Source organism: Cydia fagiglandana, chromosome 8, assembly GCF_963556715.1.
Source record: "Cydia fagiglandana chromosome 8, ilCydFagi1.1, whole genome shotgun sequence".
Classification (NCBI taxonomy): Eukaryota; Metazoa; Arthropoda; class Insecta; order Lepidoptera; family Tortricidae; genus Cydia; species Cydia fagiglandana.
In genome coordinates, this window is record NC_085939.1 from 583,789 (window position 1) to 595,287 (window position 11,499).

Below are 11,499 nucleotides of genomic sequence, written 5' to 3' on the forward strand. Positions count from 1 at the left end.
TCTGTCTAGTTTTTTGTGTCGTCTTGAGAATATGCTTTTGCGGTTTATTTTGAAATTAAATTTTAAGGTGGTTCGAATAGGTCTGTGGTCTGAGTTAAATTGAATTTTATTTAAAATTCCTGTATTACTTATTATGTCATTGTTTGTAGTAAGTACGAAATCGATCTCGTTTTTGGTTTGCCCATTTGGTGACACCCAAGTCCAGCGGCGTTGTGGTTTTTTTGGGAAGAAGCTGTTGCTGACTTTTAGGCTTTGCCCAAATGCGAACTGGATCAGGCGAGAACCACGTATATTCCGGTCTCCCAACCCGTATGGTCCGAGAATTTCATCGCTGTCCAGTTCTTGTTTGAGCCCTATCTTAGCGTTGAAGTCACCGAGGATAATACTCCAGGATCCTCGATGCTCCTCGCAAGCCTTGTTTAGTAGGTCGTAAAAGTCCTCAACCTCGTCATCGCAGTGCGCGGATGTAGGTGCATAGACTTGAATCACCGTAAGGGTCTGATTTGGTGCTAGCCGAAACTTGAGAACTGCAATTCTGCTGGAGTAGCTACAAAATTGGATTATATTATTCTTCCACTTCTTGGCCACCATAAAGCCTACTCCACCCTGTCCTCCGGTGTCCCCGAAGTGGTAGAATATGCATCCGTCCCTTTCTTCTATTTCTTCGCCCGGTCTTCTCACCTCCGATAAACCTACTATGTCCCACTTGATTTTATCCAGCGCATTCTCGAGTTCTATTAAGCGCTCATCTTTTAGCAGAGTCCGGACATTGTAGGTTAAGACGTTAAGCTTTTCGGTGTCCGTTTTGCATGCCAAGGTCGGTTTATTTGTAGTGGGTGTTCCCGCTCGGAGATTCTTAGCACCCCTGGCTCTGGGGACGCTATCCCCAGCACCGCCGAGCACTCGGGGCCTATTCGGGGAGTTGTTCATTTCATGGGGAGGTTTGGACCATAATCCCACCACGCTGGTCCAGTGCGGGTTGGTGGGTCGCCAGTTATGCCTCGTTTGTTGATTAGCAGGGTGCACCACGAGCAGGTGAGGTTGGCTTGGGTTCCGTGAGATGTTATGTGAAACCCCTTACACCCCTGTAAAAATACATAATTACAAAAAAATAGGTACGAGTTTGGTTACCTAAAACATACCTAGTTTAACATATATGTTTATTAAATGATAAAAACGTTAAGTACTTACATGAGATTACAGTATCACTAATGCGAGTAATGCGTCACGAAACTTAGACTAACAATTAAAGATTAGACTGCCTGTTGTCTGCCTCTATCTTTAGTCAATTGTCTTTCTTTAAGCTGCATCTTTTACTGAGGCGTGTGCTAATAAAGAGTATTCCTATCTATCTATTATATATCACGATAATAGGTACTAATAAGGTACCTAACAAACAAATTACGAGTATATTGGATAAGCACCTAGCATCCATCGCCTCGTGGAATCTCAAGAATTCACTATCCATACACTACACATATACCTATGTCTTGGTGTCTTGTTATCCGTCTGTCTGTTGTTGGCAAACTTTGATCATCTTTTCAGTTTCCGATAGAGATGGGTAGGGGTGAGTAAATACTGAGTATTTACTCGGTATTTACTCAAAGCACCCGATAAATACCCGTATTTACTCATTTAGGTGGGTAAAAACGATTGCTTATAAAATATTCAAAAAAAGAGATTTTAGAACAAAATTGTCTTTTATCGAAGAGTGCTAACGTGTATTAACAATATCTATAAAATAAAAAGCATAGAGGACGCTTAATTTAGACAAAAAAGGTAGTTATTAGTGAGAGGCAAATTTTGTTAACAATTTTGTTTTAAATAAGAAGGTATTTACTTTAAAAATATGAGTACTTATATTCTACCGATGTTCTAGATAAGTGCAAGTCGCGCAAAAGTGCGTGTTTACGCGGCACTTACGACCTTTTATTAAGGGTTTTTTAAAGAAAACTCAAAAATGGCTCAACCGATGATGTTCAAAATATTGTTTTTTGTACTCTATTATACGGCTAATCTCTCGACATGTTTTCATATTTTTTCTGAACTTTGTTTCGTAAGTTATAGAAAGATAAACATTATTTTGGCCTTCCGAAAAAGTTTTTTTCCAAAAATATTCATTTTATCCAAAAATGTTCTTAGAAACATTCCAGTTATTTTTAAAGACCCATTTAATGATGTGCAACACGTTGGTGGTTTCTGAGATTTTTTTTTGTGACAATTAGTTACATGTATGGAGTGCCCCTTTTAAAAATACATTTCTTACAATTTTGAGTACTTAATCCAGTAGCGGCTTACAAAATACACCTATATTTCAAATTTATATGCCCCTTTCAGCACTCTAAATAGTTTATACCCACCAATTTGGGTATAAACGAGTAAATACGGGTATATTGAGTAAATACTGAGTATTTACTCGGTATTTACCCGTGAGTATTTACTCACTACCCATCTCTAGTTTCCGATCATTTTTTGATTACATTCAAACTGGTTTCATGATGGACAACGCCGGTGGTCATAACAATATTTTTTAACGAAATACATCAATATTTCATTTCAAACTCATCGAGTTTTAGCTCGTTAAAAAAGTCTTAATGACTAATCTAATAGTAGCTGCCTGTGTCTGTCTGATAGGTACTCTAAGATCCTATCTAAGTTAGGTATGTAGGTTTAAAGTTTTTACTGCATGTTCTATATGTGTTGTACGTGTCGGGGCTACGACAGTTAGTGCGTTTTTCCAGCTGTTACGCGTACGGTGCGCCGGCGCGGCGCAGCGCGCCGGATCCGGGTCACGCGCGTCTCGTAACGGGTGCCCGATAACGGGAGGCCTAGCCTAGGTCGCGCAGCGGGATGACGCGGAAGTGGGATCGCGGACGACGATTAAAACGCGAATCGGCATGTTGTAAGTGTCGCCAGGCGCGTTGGTAAAATTGCTCGGCTTAGTTGCTCATACCAAAAGCGATGATGCATGTTGTCATTCTCGATTTATTGCAATAAGAAAGACAAAGCACAAACAAACATAAAATAACTGATATGGGATGACCAGATGGACGACAGAGATGGATAGCATGGACATAATGCTTGCTCTCGTTAGATAATTTGTATTCGTTATTGCGTAAGTTTGTGATGCCATTCGTGCGTCATAAATCCAAGGGTAGCAACTTCCTGAAGCTGAAGCCTTCCTAGTGCTCATTGCGAAAGGAGTATACCTAGGCACTATGCTTGTTGCGTAACCTATGATTCTCTATACACAACCTATAAAAATACGAGTAAATTGTAAAAGTCAATATATAAATGTAGGTATAATAATAGTAGGTAATATTGCCCTGAACAATCGCATGCACTGAAACTCCGATCGGTACTTCCGAATTTCAACAGTACTTTTCTTACTCTGTAGGCAATAATTGTAAGCCTTTTTTGTCCAATACTATGACCATGATGAAGGTTTCGAATCGTAGGTACTTAATTTGATGTCAACGGTTAGCTATGGTTCACGGTTGGGCGAGCGGCGCGGGCGCCGAAGAAAGCAAGTTCACTGCCACGGCCGTGCGACTGCCTCCGCGCATGCACTACCTTGCCCCGCCTTCTACCAGACAGTATAGATGTCGGCGGCCGATCGTAAGGTTAGGCAGAACGTAATGTTCCTGTGTAATGTTTTGACGATAGTCATATTAAACCAATATATAGGTAGGATAGGTTCGTTAGGTTGCTTCATATGCCTGAAGGGCAAACTGCCCAGATATTTCTGAGACTGAGAGAAAAATCATCACCAGGAATTAAAAAACAGTCCTGTACTGGGGGAAAAAAAAGTTTTAGTAATAATTATGGACGATTCACTATTTCTGTAAAGTTTATTTATTTCTACAAACAGCTCAGTAATCCCAAATAGAATTTCAACAAAAAGATAATAGAAATTGCAAGAACTAATAGAAATTGCAAAAGTCAATTTGTTCCTATTAGTTGACTCTCCTTGTCCCCGGATTAAGTTTATTTTTGTAATTCTAAGTGTGTTTTTGTTGTACTTTTCTCTCAGTGTAGGAGCCCCGCTACGCGGGGCTCCGTCGACTCAAGCAATGAGTCAAAGATTTCACGTTTCACTATATGCCTAGGAATTTCACGATATGCCTAATCTTATGATTGGCCGCCGACATAGACACCTCATGTAGTCGTCTAAAAAGTTTTGAAATGCAAGCATATTAAGACGGGACTAAAGCAAAATTGTAGTTTTTATATTTATTTGTTACACGTTTTAGTAAAACAAATGCCATGAAAAAATTTAGTCGGAAACTATTTGGGAAGGTTGACTGAAAACCGTAGTGATATAGCCGATTGATTTGAAAAGCAAAATTTTAAACAGAAGTGTATAGGTACTTTCAGCAGTTATCTCAAATATCTTACTTTTACCCCGCTTTTCACTCGCTTAGGGGATTATTTTCGGATTAAATTCTATCCTACGTACCTATGTCCTTCCCTGGGACTCAAACTATATATTTTGTCAGGCGATTCATCAATTATCTCATTTCCGGGGTGGATGAGACATAATTTTCACTCGTAAGGGGTGATTTTCGGCATAAAAACTAGACAAATATCAATTAAGTCGGTTCAGCGGTTTGAGCATGAAGAGTTAACAGACAGTCAGATAGCCACACTTTCGCATTTGTAATTTTACTAGCTTTTGCCCGCGACTTCGTCTGTGTAGAATTAGTAATTTGGGAACTAAAGTTTTAAACAAATTGCTTTTTATTCCATCCTTCTTTTCACCCCCTAAGGGCTGATTTAGATGGCGCGCATATACATTATTTATTTGTAACGAAATATCTTATAGGTAATCCCTATTTTAAGAAATTATTTACTTTTATTTATTAATTTATTATCTTCATTTTCACTTTCGGTAGGTTACTCTTATTTAAACCCCGAGCGGGTGCCACCTGTTCGTGTGAGTATGGGAATATTCTCACATAATATTGAAATAGACTGGATTACTGTCGATGACAACTAATGTCTTGCTAAGTTTAGTTCCTATGTATAGGCGCTTCGAAATATAGTTTGGCGGGAGTTAGTGCCAGACAGTAAATTCCAAAACGTCTTAGTTCGAGGGCACCTACCTAGTGTTGCGTAAGGCTGAATCACAGTCCAGAAATGCAGTGAGCAAGCCCAGTCAGCCGCCACCACATGTGAATCAGCGCAACCGGAAGCGTCGCCATGTTGGCTCGCCGCCGCCATGTTTATCAGCGCTCCGGAAGTTGCGCGCACGCCGTCTTTACATACCTACCTTTTCCACGAGTCGAGCTGTGTACGAGTCGGAAATATTCAGCGGTTATTTCGGGTTACCGACGCTTTTCCGTTTCATGGAGACATTTGGCGATTTAATAATCTCCGCTAGACGGAGCCGTTTTATTTTTAGAGGAAATTGGTCTGAGTTGTATTTAGAAACGGGTCTGGAATGCCGGTTGTGGCAGGGAAAATGACTGTTCCTCCACGCTATGTCATCATGTTTTTGAAATAGTAAGTAATTTCCAAGGCGCGAAATATTTTTTTTAAGCAATCTTTTGTTTCATGTCTGGCTACACACTCGCCTGTTGTCAACTCTCAACATATAGGTACATAGTCCTTTTGTCAATTGAAAAAAGTTGGGGAATTTCAAGGTGCTTCATCCTCGATGACATATTGGAATTCCGACGCAACCGGTACCTAGTAGCCGGTAAACAAATTACTTACGTTATTTGCGTACATGTACCTACACTTCGCCCTCCCAAAATCGGATAGTTTTATTTTTTATTTTTAACCAGAATCACGTGTTTATATTTCAATGTCGATGTCATCGTAATAACTACCCATTCGTAAGTAGTTGTCGGAATATTCCTGATGCTATTATGCAAAGTAAAACTAATTAATAGTCAAACAGTTTTGATTACTAAATACAGTGAAACCTGGTTAATTGGCACCTGGATAAATGGGAAACCTCAATAATTGCAACCGAAGGTCCGGTCAAGGTTCGTTGAGACCAAAAGGCCTCTATAATTGAAATTTTGGAACCTCTATAATTGCATATTAGATTTTAGTGCCTTTCGTAATTTTGCCTCTCTAATTAACTACATCGCAACTAAGACCTCTATAATTGACACTGTGCTAAAAAATCTGTTGTTTCAGCTCTTCTTCTTCTATTATTGAAACGAGTCTTACTTATTACCTCTGTAATTGAAATAATGCCGTTGTAGAGAGCAGAAACAATATTTTAATAGGAGTAATCATTTTATTTTAAATCTTGATCTAGAATTAAATTTTCACCACACCAGCTCGGAAAGGCTTACTTTGCACTTCAAAAACTGATAGCAAAGTTGCATTTTATTCACATGTGAGGCAAAGTAATCAAATGCAAATTTTGAGTTATTTTCTTATGTTTGCTGGTAGAATTGATTTTTAAATGATGATTTTGGATAATAAATATTTAATAACATTCATTTAAATTTGATTTGGTTTGATTTTGTTTGATATTTTACATTTAATGTTTGCTTCGGGTTGGTGTGGTGAAAAATTTTGTGTTTCACTCGGGGGCAAATTTTGTTTAACCCTCGTGCTTTGAAACCCTCGCAACGCTCAAGATTCTCTCGCGGAATCTTTCGCTTGCTCGGGTATCAATATTAGCACGAGCGGTTAAATAACAACTTTGCCCCCTTGTAAAACAAATAACTATTATTTATTAGTATCTATCACAGCCTGTAGTAGGCGAATAAAGTACTATATAGGTAGTGTAAAAGTGGAAGTTATATAGTATATAGACCAGAAACCCAGAACGTAAGCTTGTAAATCTACTTTAAAAGGTTATTTGCACCTCCATAAATAAATTGTCAGAACGCAACCTTTATTAATGAAAACCTCTATAATTGACACAACGATTTTTTGAACCTCGTTAATTGGCACGACCTGCCTCAATGAAGAACCTGGTTAATTGACAAACAGTTGCCGGTCCCTTGAGATTGCAATTATCCAGGTTTTACTGTATCTATGTATAATACTCACGTAGGAACCTCTCTAAACACACTTAGGTATTAGCCACTACGCAACTAAGTTTTGTGAACACCTACGGAATGAGAACACGTGTCGGTAGTTAGAACCGCGTTCTTATCCTGAAAATTTCTTCTTCTTCTTCTTCAACAACGATTTTATCATAAAGTAAACAATCTCTCCGAAAGACTTCTTTTGAGTCTAAGTACATAGTGTCCCAAAATCTGTAAAAATCAATGAAAGTAGAACTCAATAAACACCTTCAATAAAAATATGGCGAGCATAGGGAATGCAATACCGGGATACCAGGATCCCGAAATACCGGGATCCCGCATGCAATTTGCGGGATTAATCCCGCTCGTAAATTAAGCGGGATCCCGCGGGATTTGCGGGATCGAAGAGCGACGTGGTTCTTACGTGTTACTACAAGGAACACAGGCTCGGGCACGTGCCTACTGGCGAAAATTCTTCACGGAGCCTAAATGCATCTATGGAGGAAAGGGGTAATGACACGGAAGAGCATTTTGCCCGAATGTGTCTATTTATTTCATCACACTTGCTCGTAAAAGGTGTTATTTTACGTAGGCGACGCGGTCCGTAAATCTTAAATTTGTACCCAGGGAATTTTGTTATGTAGGTACGTCCGAAATTAGGCAGATTTTTTATTGTTTTCCCTCTTTTTTCCTCACAGGTGTGATGAAAAACATTGTGTGTGCCATGAGTGGTACAGGACTTACGAAATCGCGTTAATTAAGCCTTTACACACGTTCTTAAATTCTTGATTACTGTCATTATACCGTATTCTTTTAATACAAAATGTACTATTTCTAATTTTAGTTTACTTTTTGTTTTCAACCTTCAAATTTAGTACTAATTCGTAAAATTGTATACTAACTTGCGGGATCCCGCAAATACCGGGATCCCGCGGGACTTAAAATGGCAATCCCGCGGAATACCGGGATTGAGTTCCTCATGCGGGATTGCATTCCCTAGGCGAGCATGATCAGTTAAGCCGTTTTTAAGTTATCGCTAACTGCACAGTCTTCTCTTCTTATTTTGATTTTGCTTTTTTTTATATATTTTTTTCAAGTGGTTAACAGATGGAGCGCAATTATCCATATTGACATAACATACCTATTTGTAGATTTTGTACACGGCTGCCAGATAATTTTTTTTTTGAGGCAACCGGACCCTATTGGTATACGAGTATGTATGTTTGGAACATATTTGATTTGATATACCTACCTAATAATTATAATTTTCATCCGGTTAACAGATCAGGGAAGGTCAACCTTACTTGGGATTTTAGACCATAATCTTTGGGTGTTAAATCTCAATGGCATGATTTCAAAAGTCTATGGCAATCTGTTGTTCTACATAATTATATTTTCGTTTGATCGGTTCTTATATTGATGATGATGGTGGTTTTGTTAGGATATGATGGTTCACAGATAACACTAGAATGCTCGAAGCTGGTGTTAAACTGCAAGTATTTTATAATAGGTCTCTCATTCCCTGGGACGCAGGGCAGGGTGCGCTGGCGCGGAGGCTCGGAGGAATGCGGTCGGGCGGCCGCGGGGCGGGGGGAGGCTGGGAGGGACAAAGGGAACCAGTTCTGCTTCCTGTACGTGTCGGATGTCCTGCGGCTTCCGCGCCCGCGCCCGCGCCTCTCACCAACGGGTTGCGGGCCAGGGATGTGCCAGGGACAATGGTTGTCTACCTAGGTTTAATCGTCAAACATTAAGTATAGCTAGAGTCTGTTTAATTTTGCATTCACTTGGATAGAATTGACAGCATTAGAGTTAGACCAAGAAAAGTCTGCAGCGATTCTGATAGCCCACGCAGTACAAGTGTTGTTTTAAACGTCAAACTTCTATGAAATTATGACGTATAAACAACACTTTCACTGCGTGGGCTATCAAAATCGCTGCAGACTTTTCTCGGTCTAACTCTATAAACGTCATATTTTCATAAATTGCACTGGCTGATATATAACGTTATAATAATTACAATAAACAACCAGTATAGGAGCACCCCGTCTAATAAGATGTCAGCAGTTGACCACGACACATGCTGAGTGGTATCCTCTTTGAGACAACATATTAACTATTGCGATCTTATTGATCGCTTACCGGAAAGCGAAATAGGTTTTCCTTATTAAGGTGGTGTGTGTTGATAATCAAAGTGGGAAAGACCCGAACGTCCATTTAATTACGTCGTCAGCCACAAAGTCAATAAGCAATGGCTTTACCGATACACTACCTGTTTACTTATCTAATCTACGTTTTTATATTCCAGGTACCTACTAAATGACAAGGCAATATTTTAATCTCACATACTCGTACGTTTTTATCTTTATAATGCACTAATAATCAGTGGAACCTTGATAGCAAAAATCTCAAGGGAAAAGCCAAAAAGTTCGTTGTAAGTGTAACGAGTTCGTCTAAAGAGGGTACTTAAGTTAGTACGAGTTAGAGAGGTTTTATAGGGTTTTGCTTGTATTAAAGAAGTTTCGAGTTACCTACAGTAGTAATGAAAAATTCGTACCTATTCTAGAGGTTTTTTTTACCTATACAATCTTACTATTATTTTCTTATAAGTTATGAAGTTTTTTTTCACTAAATAACTTCGAGATACCGAGGACAACACTTACACGTACGAGACAAACCTACACGTCTATTATTTCGAGCCGAACAAACCACACAGCCTAAACAAACCATTGAAGGCCTTGAAAGACGAAACTAAGACACAAAATGTAGAACTCCACTAACCAAAGATTTTTTAAATCCATCAATCTCTAACCGCCACTTGCACCATTCCACTAACCCGGGGTTAACTGGTTAAATCGTTAACCCAGTGTCAAATTGTACTGGTAGTGAAAATCAAAAATGTAATACTTGAGGCAGCCCTGCGTCAGCCAGGACACGCACGTACGATTGAGGACATTCTCTCGATTTGTTTTTGTTTCGCTGCGGTCACTGTAATGCTACACGAGTGGTCGCCACCGGGAATAACTACAGGTAATTCCATACCTTCGCTCCCGCTGAAAAACGATAGTTTTAACTCTTTGCCACGGTTTCAGGTGAATTTTAAGTAGATAGCAGAATACCTGTTTAAATTTATGCTTACATAGTTCTCGGGCTAGGCATATGATATCGTGTAAGTAATACAAAAAGAACATCACTTATGTTTGTTTAACCTCGTGCCGCCCAAGAAAAAAAACGCAAGATCAGCTAAACGCCCAGTGTGCAATATATGAGCCATAATATTGCGAAGTCGTAACTGCCCACGCACTTCAAATATTTTTTTTTACATAAAACTCGAGCAGGATTTTTTTTATTTTTTTCTGGGTATGTGTGAATAAAAATGAATACAGTAAACTGAATTCCACCTTCGTATCTTTTGTTCATTTAAATGCACATTGGGCTTTTGATTGATGTTATAAGTAATATAATTTTTTTTTTAATCAACTTTAAGGCACGTAATCGCGATAACGTAGCCTCTGACTATTATTATTCGTCTTAAATAGTTATATAATAAACAACATAAGTCAAAATATATAGAAATGTTTTTTTTTAGGTTAGTGCCACTTTTTTATGTATGTTAACATTCATATTTGACACTGAAATGCTTTATAACACGATCTGAAAAATAGTTAATAAACTTCCTTAACATAAAATTTAATATCTTTCTTATTTATATATAAGTTATTTTATGTTTGCTGTATTTCAGTATCACTTTCTTCGAAACTTAATTTTTCACAAAGACTGTAAATATTTGGTTTATCACCAGAAAGTTGGTATTCAGGATCACGAATTTTATTATCTGATGGTAAAAAGTCTTCCAGCTCGTATTCAATAAGTAAATCATCATGCAGACCTAAAAATAAACTATCAAAAAAGAACCTTCAGTTGTAGGTCATATTATGTATTTTTATAACAGTAGCGCCCAGTGTGCAATATGATGAACATAATCTTACAATTAAGAAAAAAATATATTTATTTGTGCCTTTGTAAAATAATTACAGTATATTTCAATAAAACAAACATTGAGGATAATTTTTATGTCACTCTCTAAACGAAAAAAAGTCATGATTCGTTTAACAAATCAAGATTATATACCCACGTGTTGCGAGTGTTTGAAAAATTGCGTAAGTACAACGCTATCTATGAATATCTGTCAAACGTCAGCTGTCAAAATGGTCGCCACTGAACCGACCATTCACGACCTCTAGGTAAATTCCAATTTTGCGCGAAAATTTAAAACAACCAGCTGATTAACTTTTATGTACAGCTTATTGCACACTGGGCGTTTAGCTCTGAATTTAATTTCTAAAGTCTGGGCAGTTATGCTGAGTGTCACTTTGTACAATGTATTGCACATTGGGCGGCACGAGGTTATGTACAGGTAAGTTTTGTTTCATTTTGTAATTAATTCTCGTTTCTGTATTTTACTAGATATATATACTCTGATCGTTTACGATGTGTCTTTTTA